Below are 17,777 nucleotides of genomic sequence, written 5' to 3' on the forward strand. Positions count from 1 at the left end.
GATTGGCTCAAGCTCAAAGGCTCAAGACTCTACATTTTATATTTTAGTGATCCAAGATCACATTGAGTCTATAGGAAAAGCCAATACTATCAAGGAGGGATGAGGTGTTGCTTAATGAGCTTCTTGCTTCAAGTGCTTAGTGATATGCTCCAAAAACCCTCAACTACTTTCTCATATCCACATATGACCTAAACCTAAAGTCAAAATCGGTCCCACCAATTCTTTCTATCCGGCGCCACCGAGTTCAGATGTCATAGCCACTGCCACAAACCCTAGGCAAATCGGTCTCACCGATAGGGATATCGGTCTCACCGAGATGGAATTCTAATCTCTCTGTTTCCCTTCGTAACGTTTCGATCTAACCAAAGTGAGCGATCGGTCCCACCGAGATTGCAATGTAAACTCTCTGTTTCCCTTTCGTAACATTTTGGTCTCACCGAAAAGAGCGAATCGGTCCCACCAAGTTTACCTGACCAACTCTCTGGTTAGCTAATTACCAAAATCGGTCTCACCGAGTTTGTGTAATCGGTCTCACCGAGATTACGTTATGCCTTAACCCTAACCATATCGGTCCCACCGAGTTGCATGTAGGTCCCACCGAAATCACTAACGGTCACTAGGTTTACCGAATCGGTCCGACCGGGTTTGTTGATTCGATCCCACCGAGATTGGTAAATTGTGTGTAACGGTTAGATTTGCTGTGGAGGCTATATATACCCCTCCACCTCCTCTTCATTCGTGGAGAGAGCCATCAAAACAAACCTACACTTCCAACTTACCATTTCTGAGAGAGAACTACCTACTCATGTGTTGAGGCCAAGATATTCCATTCCTACCATATGAATCTTGATCTCTAGCCTTCCCCAAGTTGCTTTCCACTCAAATCTTCTTTCCACCAGATCCAAATCCTATGAGAGAGAGTTGAGTGTTGGGGAGACTATCATTTGAAGCACAAGAGCAAGGAGTTCATCATCAACGCACTATTTGTTACTTCTTGGAGAGTGGTGTCTCCTAGATTGGCTAGGTGTCACTTGGGAGCCTCCGACAAGATTGTGGAGTTGAACCAAGGAGTTTGTAAGGGCAAGGAAATCACCTACTTCGTGAAGATCTACCGCTAGTGAGGCAAGTCCTTCGTGGATGACGGCCATGGTGGGATAGACAAGGTTGCTTCTTTGTGGACCCTTCTTGGGTGGAGCCTTCCGTGGACTCGCGCAACCGTTACCCTTCGTGGGTTGAAGTCTCCATCAACGTGGATGTACGATAGCACCACCTATCGGAACCACGACAAAAACATCCATGTCTCCAATTGCATTTGAAATCTCCAAACCCTTCCCTTTACATTCTTGCAAGTTGCATGCTTTAATTTCCGCTGCTCATATACTCTTTGCATGCTTGCTTGAATTGTGTGAAGATTGCTTAACTTGTGCAAAGATAGCTAAAATCTGCCAAAGTCTAAAATTGGGAAAAGGTTAAGTTTTTAATTGGTCAAGTAGTCTAATCACCCCCCTCTAGACATACTTCCTACAAGTGGTATCAGAGCCTTGGTCTCCATTTGCTTTGATTTCCATAGCTTTTGGTGGTCATAGCCTTGGTTTCACAACTTAGGAGAGTATGGCGTCTAGCGAGGGAAATTATCACCGTAGAGGTCCTTACTTTGATGGTACTAATTTTGCTAGTTGGAAGCATAAGATGAAAATGCATATTCTCGGACATAACCCCGCCGTTTGAGCTATTGTGTGTATTGGCTTGCAAGGTGAATTCTTTGATGGGAGGGAACCAAACCGTGAAGCTAGTGCAGATGAATTGAAGATGCTGCAATACAATGCTCAAGATTGTGATATCCTCTTCAACGGATTATGCCCTGAAGAATTCAACAAAATCATCCGTCTTGAGAATGCAAAGGAAATTTGGGATACTTTGATTGATATGCATGAAGGTACCGACTCTGTCAAGGAATCCAAGTTGGATGTGCTCCAAAGTCAGCTTGACAAGTTCAAAATGAAGGATGGTGAAGGTGTCGCTGAAATGTACTCTAGGCTTGGTCTTATCACAAATGAGATAACTGGCTTAGGAAGTGAAGAGATGACCGACAGATTCATCATCAAGAAAATCCTAAGAGCATTGGATGGAAAGTATGATACCATGTGCACATTGATTCAAATGATGCCCAATTAGAAGAATCTCAAGCCAACGGAAGTCATTGGTAGAATCGTTGCTCATGAGATGTCACTCAAGGATAAATAGGAACTTCACAACAAGTCAAGTGGTGCTTACAAAGCCTCATGTGAAGCTCCTACATCATCAAGTGATAAACAAACCTTCAATGAAGAATTGAGCTTAATGGTGAAGAATTTCAACAAATTCTACAAGAGTAGAAGCAAAGAAAGAAGCTCTAAGTTTAGGTCCTACAATGACAAAAGATCTTCCAGTCGAGAGCGCAATTGCTAAAATTGTGGGAGACCTGAACACTATTCCAATGAGTGTACGGCACCCTACAAGAGAAGAGAAGATTCTCCCAAGAGAAGAAGTAGAAGAGAAGAATCACCACCAAGAGAGAGAAGGAGTAGAGATGATCGTTATGAACGAAGAACATCCCGGAGAAGCAAGGATTCGGAAAGGAAGGACAAGTCATCAAAGAGCTATACAAACTGAAGACATCAAGCTCATGATGGTAAATGGGTATCCGGTTCCGACTCTGAACATCACTCCGAGAGAAGCTATCACTCCAACTCCAAACATACTCAAGATGAAGGTGTTGCCGGTCTAGCACTTGTGTCGACCAACTCCTATGACATATTTGATTCACCAAATGAAGGAATTGGAAGATGCTTCATGGATAAAGGCCCCAAGGTAACTCATCCCGAGTATGTTGATTTCAGTAGTGATGAAGATGACTTGTTAGGTGATGATGATTTACTTATTGACAACTCTAGTGATGAATACTATGATGAAACATCAATTAATCATGCTAAACAAGATAAAACGAATGACGGTGATAAGGAGAAGATTGAGCTTTTAACTAAAGAACTAAACACTCTTAAGTTAGCTCATGAAACTATCTTAGGGAATCATCGAGAACTTTTGAGGACTCATGAGAAGTTATGCTTTGAAAAGCTCAATCTTGAGCAAGAGCATGAGTTCTTAAAGGCAATCAATGATGATCTTCGCAAGAAAAGTTCTTCTTACATTGCCAAGCGTTTACTCTTATCTACTTACATGCCTCAAGTCAAGTCTAGTAACAAGAACAAGAAGGATTCTTCCTCTAGTAGTAGTAACAATAATAATGCTAAATCCAATATTGTTGCTTCTAGTAGTTCTCTTGATTCCACTAATGATTCTCTTAGCCAAGTTACACTTGAGCAAGAAAATAGCTTATTGAAGGGAATTATAGAGAAAGGTGTTTACAAAAGCCTTGCCGGGAGTAAGCAATTCGAGGAAATTGTACGCAAGCAAGGAAGGCACCGGAAGAATCAAGGTGTTGGTTTTGAACGAAAGTTCAATGCCAATGGAGTTGAGTGGGAAGAAGATCAATACCCCAAGACGAAGTTTGTTCCTCAACAAGAGAAGTATAATCCTACTTCCTTCAAGGGAACACAAGCACAAGATGATCTTCCACCATAAGACCACAAGAACAAAGGCAAGGACAAGCTTCAAGAGGAGATTGATGCATTTGAAGAAGCACCTAAGGCCTTGGTCAAGTGGGTTCCCAAGACTACGTCAAGTTCTACTTCATCAAGTACAACTGCAACTCCAAGGATTCCCATCAAGATGATGTGGATCCCTAAGAAGAAGAACTAGAGAGTTCTTGAGGGTGACTCCGCCAACATTCTTCACTCATATCATTATGGCAAGGACAAGTGCAATCAACTTCCATATCTTGCACTAGTTCAAGGAGTCACAAACCCTCATGTTGGTAAGGCAAGGGACAAGGTAACCTAATGCTTTCATGGACATCATCTTGTGTGTGCATCACTCTATGTCTATGGATATTCTTGTTTGTTCCTTGTGGGACTAACCCATGTAGGTATTGGAAGTGCAACTCACTCCAAAGGATTGCTCCAAATGATCTACATAAACATTAAGCATCCACATCTTCAACACCTACATGAAGTCATCATCGACAAAACCAAAGGTTAGTTCATCCCTCTAAGGGGGGGGGGGTCTCACATCTAGGGGGAGCTTAACTCTAAGAATTGAGTCAAAGCAACTCTAATGATGTGAACACATCAATGCATTATGTAAAAGTGGTAACCCCACTTGAGCTTAAACGATGAGTATGACCTATGATCAAATGTTCTCATTTGACTCCTAAGTCAATATACTCATATATAGATGACCTAGTCATCGCCAATTGTTTGATAGATGCTAGAATTGGTTGTGCATGCTTTGCCACATATTTCATTTGCCATCTTATTGTGTGAGCATGTTGGTTGCATATTTGACTCATTCGAGGACATCCACTTGTTGCTTTGATTGATTGGTTTCTTTTTCTTTTGCCAAGTGGATGGACAAGAATGCCTAAGAACCTTCTCTAGCTATCTATGCTTTTCTTGTCTCAAACTCTATTCATGCTACATCACAAAATTTGATCAAGTCAGATTCGAACCACTCTGTGTGAGGAGCACTCGGAGTCCCCGATTCGTCATAGACTTAAACTTCCAAAACTTCTTTGTGTGACCGATTCTTCCATTTCGGTCATACTGAGATCACTAAGTCGATCTAGGTTTTCAATCTCGGTGCAACCGATTTGAACTTTTCGGTCTCACTGAGTTGCTGTAACTGTCAATAGTTATGCATCTTGGTGCCACCGAGTTGTTCAACTCGGTCACACCGACAGTGTCGGGCTATATATACACACGGGCAAAATTTTGGAAAACTTTCTCCAATCCTCTCGCCCGCGCATAGCTCGCTCTGCCTTCTAGGTCTCCGGATCGTCGACTTCATCGCCAGCCGCCTCCTGTCGCTGGTCTCCGCCGCCGTCAACGGAATTCATCCCCACCGTTGCCTCCGTAGCGAGTTCATCGCCGAATTAGGGTATGAACTCGATCACAGTGCTATCCTCGTCTGATTCTCAGCACATTGTGTACATTATGATTCTTGCCACGATTGAAACACATCTATCCAGTCAAAACAATCCGTAGAATAGATGCGATTTGAAAATTTAGGGTTAGGTTTCCGCCGAAACCATCTCGGACCCACCGAGTTGAAAAACTCGTTCCCAGCGATTCGGCTAACACCATTGCACTAGTAACTCTCGGTCTGACCGAGAATTGCTAATCGGTGTGACCGATTTTAGGACTCAGTGAAACCCTAGCAGTCTCGGTGCCACCGAACTGTGACTCGGTCTGACCGAGATCACTAGTTTAGGTTCCAAAACTGCTTCGGTATCACCGAGTTTGAAAATCGGTTGATCTGAAATGCTTTCTATGGAAAACTAAAACTAAGTTTTTGAATCATTCTTTTGCAAAAATATCTGCATTTTGTGATGCTCATCCATTCTATCTCATCCATAACTATTCACAGGGTCAGCAGTCAGAGTTCTCAACATGTCAGACTAAAGTGATAGCCAGAACAGGGAAGAAGAGTAGATTCACATGAGTGAGGGCACTAGTCCCTCCAGTTCCTCAGATGAAGGTAGCAGAAGTACTCCTAGCAATTTTCCCAAAGCAGCCACAAGAGCAAGAAGGAAGAGAACCTCAGACTCAGAGGATGAAGACTATGTGGCTGCTAAAGATGAGGCTACTTCCCAGAAAGTAGTGCTCAAAAAGGAGTATGGCTCAGCTAAGACCACAAAGCCTGGACTGAATAGGAAGGTCCCTACCAAGAGGACACCTATGCTGAAGGTCAGAGGATCAACACAAGAACCAGAGAAACCTGATCCCAAGGAGCCAGCTGCAGAAGGAAAGAAGAGAAAGGAAAGGGTCAGAAAGACCATGGCCAGAGTTATTGGACAACCTTCCATGATGGAAGAGGAGGAGGAAGAAGAGGTTGCTGCACCAGCACCCAAGGCACAGAAGCTGATGGGTGATGCCATAAAGTCAGGGGCTGCATCATCAAAGCCCAAAGAAGCACCCAAAGCTTCCTCCAAGGCCAAATCTGCACCTAAGAGGAATACCAGGAGTATACCAGCTGCTGAGAAGAACAAGGCCCCAGTGCCTGAAGTTGCTGCTGAGGAAGATGATGAAGGACAAGTCCTAAGGAAGCTCAAACCCAAGATTCCATACCACAACGATGCTCATCCAGTGGCTGAGAATATGAAGCTGGGGAAGGATGTAGGGCTCAGGCAATGGAGATTGTCTGATCCATACGCAATCAAGAGAAGAACTGCTGTAGATTACAGGTTCCACACTAAGGAACAACAGGACTTCTATGAGACTGTGTTGTTGGATAAGAAGCCCATAGTCTGTGACATGAGGTGGGTAGACTGGAAATTCATAAAGGAAAATGAGGATCACTACCCAGGAGTATATGACAGCTTTAAGGCTTGTGGAGTTGATGAGTTTGTTGGATAGAAGTTCACAAACTAGAATGATGAGCTAGTTATGCAATTCTACTCCACAGCTCATTTTTATCCTGATGGCAGAATTGTCTGGATGTCTGAAGGTACAAGGTACCAATCAACTATTGAGGAATGGGCCAATCTGATTAATGCCCCAGAGGAGAAGGAAGATGACTTGGATGTCTACTCCAAGAAGAAGAAGGATCACAATTCCATGTCCCATATGTACAAGGAGATCCCAGACAAGGCCCTTGAAACTTTCAAGTTTGGGTCTGTCCACTTTCTTCTGTCAGGGCTACCAACAATTAACTGGATTCTTAGGCACACTCTTTTTCCCAAGTCAGGTGACCACAACATGATCAGATGGCATGCAATTAATATGATTCGCATTTTTGATGTGCCACAGAGATTCAAGGTCATGAGCCTCATAGTTGAGACTATCAAGAGGACATCAGCAGACCAAAAGAGAAGTTGTGGGTATGCCCCACAAATCCAGGAGCTGATCAACTCAAAGATGGGCACAGGCAAATATCTGTTGGATAAGGAACACTTTGTTCTCTATCCAGATTTTGAGGACAATCAAGTTGTCATGAATGAGAATGAACCATCATCAGTGCAAGCTCAAGAGAAGAAGCAGAAAGCAAAGAAGGAGAAGGCTATCAAGATGCCAACTCTAGAGGAGGCATCTGAATACTTTTTGAAGAGCAAGCAAGACCAACTTAGTTACTTGATAGCATCAACTATGAGGATTGAGAAGGGGTTGGCCACCCTAACTCAAAACCAGGAGAGCCTGGAAAGAATCATGGAACAAAAATTCTATGATTTAGATGTCAAAGTGACTGAGATTCAGTCAGTTGTGGAGGAGCAGGATGACATGCAGGAGAGGAAGGGCAGGACATGATGCATTTTCCAGAGTGCCTCGAGCTCAGAGATCAACTGTAGAGCCAGTGGCAGACACCAGAGCCACTTCATATGCACCAGCTACAGCTCTAGTGCAACCAGCTCCAGCACCAACTCCTTCAGCTCCATCCACATCAACTGAAGTCTTCATCCAAGGAGCCATCTCTACACCACCAACTGAAGACCAAGCCTGAGAGACGATATAGTACTATGCATTTTCTAGGAACTTTTTGGTAACTTCTTGCCAAAGGGGGAGAAAAATGTATAGATAATAGGCTTCGAGAGCGAGAGTTTGGTTTTGTTCTCTCTTGTCTTCTTGGTTGAACTTTATTTGCTTTTGCTTGCTTGAGATACTATGCTATTATCTGTGAGACATTGATGATCATGTGTTTTATCATAAGCTACACTTATGCTTGTTAGATGATATTATCTTATTTATCCTTATATGATCATTCACTTTGCTTGGTGATGAGTGCATGTATTCAATTTTATTATTCTGAGCGCTCCACCATGATATATGTGACATGGAAAAGTAACCCATGAGCCTAATTCCTTGTGCATTTGCAGTCCAAAGCAAATCTTAAACTATGCACAAATTTAGGGGGAGCTCTTGCTTATCACATACTTCTCAAAGCGACGATGTTTTTCAATCCTATTATCATTTGTCGAAGCTTTGATCTATATGTTGTCATCAATTACCAAAAAGGGGGAGATTGAAAGTGCAACTATCCCTAGGTGGTTTTGGTAATTCATATCAACATATAGCTCATTTAGCTAATACTATTCCAAGACAAATATTTCAGGAAAGCTCAATGAATGGCATGGCATGGATGATGAAAGTGGATCCCTCAAAATATTAAGGACAAAAGGATTGGCTCAAGCTCAAAAGCTCAAGACTATACATTTTATATTTTAGTGATCCAAGATCACATTGAGTCTATAGGAAAAGCCAATACTATCAAGGAGGGATCAGGTGTTGCTTAATGAGCTTCTTGCTTCAAGTGCTTAGTGATATGCTCCAAAAACCCTCAACTACTTTCTCATATCCACATATGACCTAAACCTAAAGTCAAAATTGGACCCACCGATTCTTTCTATCCAGCGCCACCGAGTTCAGATGCCATAGCCACTGCCACAAACCCTAGGCAAATCAGTCTCACCGATAGGGATCTCGGTCTCACCGAGATGGGATTGTAATCTCTCTGTTTCCCTTCGTAACGTTTCGGTCTAACCGAAGTGAGCGATCGGTCCCACGGAGATTGCAATGTAAACTATCTGTTTCCCTTTCGTAACATTTCGGTCTCACCAAAAAGGGCGAATCGGTCCCACCGAGTTTACCTGACCAACTCTGTGGTTAGCTAATTACCAAAATCGGTCTCACCGAGTTTGTGTAATCGGTCTCACCAAGATTACGTTATGCCTTAACCCTAACCATATCGGTCCCACCGAGTTGCATGTCGGTCCCACCGAAATCACTAACGGTCACTAGGTTTACTGAATCGGTCCGACCGAGTTTGTTGATTCGATCCCACCGAGATTGGTAAACTGTGTGTAACGGTTAGATTTTGTGTGGAGGCTATATATACCCCTCCACCTCCTCTTCATTCGTGGAGAGAGCCATCAGAACAAACCTACACTTCCAACTTACCATTTCTGAGAGAGAACTACCTACTCATGTGTTGAGGCCAAGATATTCCATTCCTACCATATGAATCTTGATCTCTAGCCAATGGTTCGGTCAATTGTGCATTGTGCATTAAATATGTCCTAGTATTTTAGAAAAATGGTACGGTCCAATTTTGCAAAAATTATTTGGGAGGTCCTTCACAAAAAAAACCCTCATTTCGGGCACTCGAAAAATGGAAAATGAATTTTTCGTGCAAAGAAAATGAAAACTCCTTTAGGCAACATTGTTTGGAATTCCAATATTCACCCTTGTGCACGATATAAAATCATTTGAACAAACTATGCCATGAATGTGGCCATAAGATTGATCATTTGGCTTGATAGCCATTGATCTCCACACGTGATAGCTCGTTTCTGAGAACACTTTTTTAAAATAATTGCCGTATTACAAGTTTGTTATTTTCCCTGGGAACTTGGCCACATATAATGACACAATGCGAAGGTTTCCCAATTTTTTGATTTATTTTTTATTTTTTATGCCCGTTTCAAAATGCGGTCAAAACGGCGGGAATGACAGTTCCTAGCTAGTGGTTGAATCTTGGAATTTTTTTGGTGTTTCTCTGATTAAATAGATACTTATGTACCTAGAAATGATTTTTAGAAAAAATAAATAGCAAACTATAAGGCAGCTACAGTTTAAATTTTACCCGCTTCCACCTGAATCGACAGAAATTTGTCTTTTTACGAGAGGTGGATCAAAACTTTTTACACCCAACCATTTGGTCAATTTTGCATTAAATATGTCCTAGTATTTTAGAAAAATGGTTCGGTCCAATTTTGCAACAATTATTTGGGAGGTCCTTCACAAAAAAACCTCATTTCGGGCACTCGAAAAGTGGAAAATGAATTTTCCGTGCAAAGAAAATGAAAACTCCTTTAGGCAACATTGTTTGGAATTCCAAGATTCACCCTTGTGCAAGATATGAGATCATTTGAACAAACTATGCCATGAATGTGACCATAAGGTTGATTATTTGGCTTGATAGCCATTGATCTCCACACGTGATAGCTCGTTTCTGAGAACACTTTTTTAAAATAATTGTTGTATTACAAGTTTGTTATTTTTCCTGGGAACTTGGCCACATATAATGACACAATGCGAAGGTTTCCCAATTCTTTGATTTTTTTTTTGAATTTTTTATGCCCGTTTCATAATGCGGTCAAAACGGCGGGAATGACCGTTCCTAGCTACTGGTTAAATCTTGGAATTTTTTGGTGTTTCGCTGATTAAATAGATACTTATGTACCTAGAAATGATTTTTGGAAAAAAAAATAAAGAGCAAACTATGAGGTAGCTACAGTTCAAATTTGACCTGCTTCCTACTGAATCAGCAGGAATTTGTCTTTTTCACCAGAGGTGGATCAAAACTTTTTACACACAACCATTTGGTCAATTGTGCATTAAATATGTCCTAGTATCTTATAAAATTGATTTGGTACAATTTTTCAACAAATATATGGTAGGCCCTTCACAAAAAAACCTCATTTCAGGCACTCGAAAAATGGAAAATGAATTTTCCGTGCAAAGAAAATGAAAACTCCCTTAGGCAACATTGTTTGGAATTCCAAGATGCACCCTTGTGCACGATATGAGATCATTTGAACAAACTATGCCATGAATGTGACCATAAGGTTGATTATTTGGCTTGATAGCCATTGATCTCCACACGTGATAGCTCGTTTCTGAGAACACTTTTTTAAAATAATTGTTGTATTACAAGTTTGTTATTTTTCCTGGGAACTTGGCCACATATAATGACACAATGCGAAGGTTTCCCAATTCTTTGATTTTTTTGAATTTTTTATGCCCGTTTCATAATGCGGTCAAAACGGCGGGAATGACCGTTCCTAGCTACTGGTTGAATCTTGGAATTTTTTTGGTGTTTCTCTGATTAAATAGATACTTATGTACCTAGAAATGATTTTTGGAAAAAAATAAAGAGCAAACTACAAGGTAGCTACAGTTCAAATTTGACCTGCTTCCTACTGAATCGGCAGGTATTTGTCTTTTTCACCAGAGGTGGATCAAAACTTTTTACACACAACCATTTGGTCAATTGTGCATTAAATATGTCCTAGTATTTTATAAAATTGATTTGGTACAATTTTGCAACAAATATATGGTAGGCCCTTCACAAAAAAACCTCATTTCAGGCACTCGAAAAATGGAAAATGAATTTTCCGTGCAAAGAAAATGAAAACTCCCTTAGGCAACATTGTTTGGAATTCCAAGATGCACCCTTGTGCATGATATGAGATCATTTGAACAAACTATTCCATGAATGTGGCCATGAGATTGATCATTTGGCTTGAAATCCATGCATCTTCATTCATGATAGCTCATTTCTGAGAACACTTTTTTAAAATAATTATTGTATTACAAGTTTATTATTTTTTCTCGAAACTTGGTCACATATAATGAGACAATGCGAAGGTTTTCCTTTTTTTTGATTTTTTATGCCCGTTTCAAAATGCGGTCAAAACGGCAGGAATGACCGTTCCTAGCTAGTGGTTGAATCTTGGAATTTTTTTGGTATTATAGTCAGAATTATATTGTGTGCATGATTTTATCCATTGCTGGCTCTATGGATAGAGCTTTGTGTGTAATCTGGAGTTGTTCGAGTTATTGTTCTATCCATTTTATTGGTGTTACATGTGTAGCCAGTAACCAGGATCTGCACTTGTGCCATGCATATTCATATTGCCTCTATTGTCTCTGTTCGGTCCTGCTTGTGCTTGTGTTCAAGCAGCCATGTGTGTATAAAAAAAGGTTTAGTCTGCAGCAGTCACATGATATGTCTGTCTACTACACAGTTTGATCATTTCTGAAATCGTGCTAGTTGTTTAGTCTCGTCAGTTTAACAAAAAGCGAATGTTATATGCACTGTTGTCTACTACACAGTTTACCTTTATGTACTTGCTACTAGTAGGATGGTCAATACATGCTTGTTTTGTAGCTATTCTAGAACAGTTTGCTTGGTCGCCTGATGCTTGATGCATGTATAATGTGACTCACACATCATGAAATCTGAATAACTTTGACATAGTTGCTTTGTTATCTTGCACTGGGTTGATACTTGTCATTTTCCCTTCCCAAATATATCTCAGTTTTGCTGTTATGAGAATGCTATATGCATGGTTTCTTATTAGATCTCAAATTCCCCAGCTATTTTTCATTGTTAGGAGAATGTTATATGCACGGCTTCACTTGATTATATTCCTAACTTTTCTGATTTATAACTCGCAGATTTTGGCCTTAATTCGTCAAAAGTTGCTGTACAAGGAACTACACGAGAAGAATCCTAAAGAAAACTTGCACCCAAAATGTGTTTTAGCTCCCTGGAGCTGGACATGTTAATATTTAGTTGTATTTTATATTTCAATACCTGATTTGTACTGCCGTGATTGTAAAGTACCTACCATGATTTGGCTATCTTGAAAATTTATGTGTTATTGGCTCTGTTTGAATCAAGTTATTGGTTGTTGCACAAATAGAGAATTGACGTGTGGCACCTAAACAACACACCTGGTCCCATTTCACTAGTGGATCCTTTAAATTTGGAAAGAAACAAAAGAAAACTGACAAGTGGGACCTAATTGGATGACCTGGGACCTGGTCCAAAATGGATTGTAAAAAGGCCCAAATAAGAAATGGATGCAAAAAGGCTGAACGCCTAGAAAATAAAAAGGCTGTAATATTGGGCTTGGCCCATGAACCCAACCAAAAATTGACAGACAGAAAAAAACACAAATAAGCTGAATTGTTGGGCTCGGCCCATGTAAAACACTGAATCGGACCTGGCTGATTCTTGTGCCACATCAGCTTGCCATGCTGGATGCCTACGTGGTCTGGGGAGGTTGCTTGTGACCAAAAATTTGGTCGTGGAACCAACGACCTTTTACATATCGCAAAGAAGGCCACTAATTTCAGTTTACAACCACCAGCTTTTGACCTTCTGTTTTTGGTCACAAAAAGGGTGCAAATGAAAAACTATGACCTTTCAGTGACCAATAGTGGTGGTCACAAGTTGACATATTTCTTGTAGTGGTTCGTGACTGCCATCTCTCTCTCTCTCTCTCTCTCTCTCTCTCTCTCTCTCTCTCTCTCTCGCTCGCTCGCTCTCTCTCGCTCTTGTTAGTACGTCCACAACTGAAAGGCACTTGTAATGACGGTCCAATCCATTCACGTGCACTGACCCTCATCGCCTTCCTAGGACAGCCATATCTGAGCAAAAAATTTCTAAAAGCTTATCCTTTTTTAGGTTCTTTTTTGGTTTTTCCCTTTCTCTTGTTCAGGATTCACAGTCTGAGTTGTTGCTCTTCTAACGAAATTTTCTACTCAAATTTTTAGGTTATTAGTTTTTAGGCTATACTAAAGGTTACTCAGTCTATGACAAGATAATGGGTGGAAGCAAGACACTGCACAAAAGTAAAGAGTAGAGTAGGGTGTTTTGCTGAGGTTCAGATAGTTGGCGCTATCCTACGTCTCGTTGATGGAGGTTTGAACCACAAAGGTCTCGGTAGCAACGTCCACAAAGAGCCCACTTAGTGGATATGTAGTTTTTCAACACAAAGAAAATGTGCATATGGAAACTTGGCCCTCGAATTAGAGAATTGGGAAGAATTCTTGATTCCAGTTGTTTCGCTGTCGCCTAGAATCGCTTGACAATTCCAAATCAAATTGAAATTCCGAGTAACGTCCCATAGCTAGAACCAATTGTTTTTCAATACACTTCATTTATCTCGAACCGAGTCATTTCTCCCACTTGTTCTTCTCAATCGCGGGTACACCACTCCTTCCATTCTCCAAACAATATTCCTCTGTGGACATGAAGTTCATGACCCCCATCTCTCTCTCTCCCTCTCTCCCTCTCCCCTCTCTCTCTCCCTCTCTCTCTCTCTCACACACACACACATGCGCGCGCGCACACACAATTGTTAAATATGCCAAAAATAGTCCTTTTTGTGTTTCTTGTTTGCTTTTGCATGTTCTCTTGTTCATGATTCATAGTTTGAGTTGTTGGTCTCTAATGAAATTTTTTGCTACTTTTTATGTTGATAGCATGTAGGCTACACTATCGAGGTTGCTTCAGGATATTAACAAGCAAGTCTATGACAAGATAAAAGGAAATGCAAAGTTGGGGGGGGCTCAATGATATTTTATTGTGATTTGGACAGTTGGTGTTATCCTACTCCTCGTTCATGGAGGTCTAAACCACAAAGGTCTCGGCAACATCGACCATAAAGAGCCAACTTAGTGCTGATGTAGTTTTTTAGGACCATGAGTATGAAACTCAGGTGTGTTTACATTCAGACGTCATAAGCTGATGTAGTTTTTCAATGAAAAGAAAATGTGCATATGGGAAATTGGCACTGGAATTATAGAGTTGGAATCGAATTCTTGGATTCAAGTTGTTTTAGTGCCACCTAGAATCAATCGATGATTCTGAAGCACGTTGAAATTCCAAGTGACATCCCATAGCTCCCCCTTGTTTTTCTCAACTGCTAGTACACCTCACCTTTCATCCTCAAGACAACATTCCTCGATGGCCACAAAATTCACGACCCCATCTCTCTCTCTCTAAAGTATTAACGCGTACACAGCTGAGAAGAACTTGTAATGGCGGTCCATCCATTCACGTGCATTAGCGCTCATCGTTGCCTAGAACAACCACATTCGAGCGGAAGTTTGTTGATATCTTACCCTTTTGCGATTCATGCTTGCTTTTTCCCATTCTTTTGTTCTAGATCCATAATGTGAGTTGTTGGTCTTGTAACGATTTTGTCTACTCAAATTTCCAGGTTGGTGGTTTTTAGGCTACACACAAGATTGCTTAAGGATACTAACTAGCAAGTCTATGAAAACATAATGAGCAGAAGCAAGATAATGCATGAAAGTAATGATAGAGGCAAAGCTGTCGCGTCTTTCGATGAGATGGTGGCTATCGTTTTTGGTGGAGTAAACTTTGACGATCTGACTACGAACGTGCGAGGACGTCGCGCCTTAGCAATCGCTAAACCAACTCCGAGAGGTTATTGACCACGCCGGAGCACAATCAACCTGACCATGAAGGTCTATTTCCTGCAAGCAAATGAAGAACAAGCAAGAAAGTGAAATTGCAATCTGGATATTGCGAATAAAAGAGGAAAGCTTTATTGATCAAGTGAGGTTATGTGACGTCTTGGTCTGGTCGTTGAACATAAACGAAGTACGCGAAGTTGCAGCTATGGAGAACTTTGAATCTAAACAAAACCCAAAGTCTAAATGATGCCCTAATGGCTGTATATATGGAGGAAGAGGGGGGAATTTCATGACCCTTGGAAGAGAGATCCGAAACCAGCCCTAACTCCTGTTTCCCCACACATACGGACTCTAAAAACAGCCTATACTTAAGTATTTCGAAATTACATGGGCCTGGCCCAAAAATAAGGTGACGCAACACCTATAATAGCTTCTGGACGAAATTTATGAAGTGGTATCTTGTATATGTATTCCAAGGCTTCATGCACTCATTATGGTGGCTTCAAAGTCCACAAATCATCACTTGTAACTCTGTTCTTGTTCCCCTTGCGCATGCCATCATCTCCATGCTTGATTTTGCTCCAATGTTCATCCCTCTTGTCCAACTAGGCCATTCATTTGTAAGAAAGACAAATGTATCCAATTTAAGTAGCATCATATTCTCATGAACATTAGAATCATTACAAAGAAACGAAAGTACCTGATAATTTAATTGGTGTGCGCGAGCTCTAGTATTTATCAGCGTTCTAGGAACGGGGGTCCCTAGACTTGCCTGCCTGCGGCCCACGGCGTGGATCCACCAGCGGCCCAGTGCGGCCCGTCTTCATCGGCCAAACACTCAATACCCTCGCGAGGGGCCAAGCCTCGCGGGGCAGACAACACGAGACCCCCTCAGGAGCAGCCTCATCAGGCAGGCTCACGAGGGAGGCGGAGAGATCAAGGCAAGGGGCACCTCGCGAGGTTCCCGTGACGCAAGCCATGACGACCAAAGCCAGGCGGGCGCCAGCGCATGCAGTGTCCTCGTTTCCCCTTTGGTGCTAAGGGGCAAGCGCGGGCGCGGAGTACCGAGGCATCAGGCAAAGGTTTCCATATCAGTGCAACAAGAACAAGACTAGCAGGGCGGCAAGACGGAGGTCATCGTGGAGCCCAAGACGGCGTCATCACCAGAGCCTTTGGTAGGCAAAGACCACCTTTAGTCAGGATAGCTTGTACTAGCTGACCCCTTTCAAAATGGCCGTTGTTGGATCCCTTCCTGCTCAATATTTGGGAAGAGGACCAGGGCCTCTATAAATAGGGCTAGCCACCACCAAGGCAAGGAGAGATCGGATCTTGAGCAGAACCACCCACCAAGCACAAGAACACCTCGCCTCAGGAGGCTGTTCTTCCCCTTGTACTGTTCATCATCATCCCAAGAGGCAATCCACCACACCACACTGGAGTAGGGTATTACACCACGATGGTGGCCCAAACCAGTATAAATCTTGTGTCTCTTGTGTTGTGAGTTCGTCTAGATAAGCTTAGGGATCGCGGCGAGGCTGAGGGCGAGATTCGGTAGGGGAAAATCTTCGTGCGCACCCCAAAGTTCGAACCTTAAGGGTTTTGCCGGAACCCGACATCCGACATTTGGCGCACCAGGTAGAGGTGCACTGAAGTCTTCCTTCTGCTGATCCGCATCCCATCACTTCGTCGCATCCATGTCTGACGCTCGCCGAGCCCGCGCTGAGCGTCGGGCCGCTCTCGCTGTTTGGGTCGCACAAACGGCTCCTGCCGGAGGGCCTCCTCGTCGTTCTTCGTCACCTGCCGCCAACACCTCCACCGGCCCAGCGGGGCACAAGCAGCAAGCATCCTCGCTGCACCCCTCGATGTGGAGGGACGGCCGCACCGCCACTCCATCGCTGACTCCAGCCGGGTCGTTGTCCCACGCTCTACGCGCTCCCACAGACGCGCAGGCCGCGCTGCTCACGGCACGCGAGCTCCTGCGTTACCGCCCCGTCGACGACTCTACAAGGATTGGCTCGCCCGCATCACCGAGCTCGTCAGCACCGCAGGGGGCTTTCCCGCGCTGTCCCTCTCGCCGCCTCAGCCGCCATCGAGTATGGGCAGCGCGGCTCAAGGAGCGCCTCCACCACCTAAGCCCCAAGACGGCGCCCTGGCTCCAAGGCGCGCGGCCTCAGGACGTGACCCGCCTGAAAGTGCAACTATCCCTAGGTGGTTTTGGTAATTCATATCAACATATAGCTCATTGAGCTAATACTATTCCAAGACAAATATTTCAGGAAAGCTCAATGAATGGCATGGAATGGATGATGAAAGTGGATCCCTCAAAATATTAAGGACAAAAGGATTGGCTCAAGCTCAAAAGCTCAAGACTCTACATTTTATATTTTAGTGATCCAAGATCACATTGAGTCTATAGGAAAAGCCAATACTATCAAGGAGGGATGAGGTGTTGCTTAATGAGCTTCTTGCTTCAAGTGCTTAGTGATATGCTCCAAAACCCTCAACTACTTTCTCATATCCACATACTAAACCTAAAGTCAAACCCGGTCCCACCGATTCTTTCTATCTGGCGCCACCGACTTCAAATGTCATAGCCACTGCCACAAACCCTAGGCAAATCGGTCTCACCGATAGGGATCTCGGTCTCACTGAGATGGGATTGTAATCTCT

Source organism: Triticum dicoccoides, chromosome 7B (assembly GCF_002162155.2).
Source record: "Triticum dicoccoides isolate Atlit2015 ecotype Zavitan chromosome 7B, WEW_v2.0, whole genome shotgun sequence".
NCBI classification, from domain to species: Eukaryota; Viridiplantae; Streptophyta; class Magnoliopsida; order Poales; family Poaceae; genus Triticum; species Triticum dicoccoides.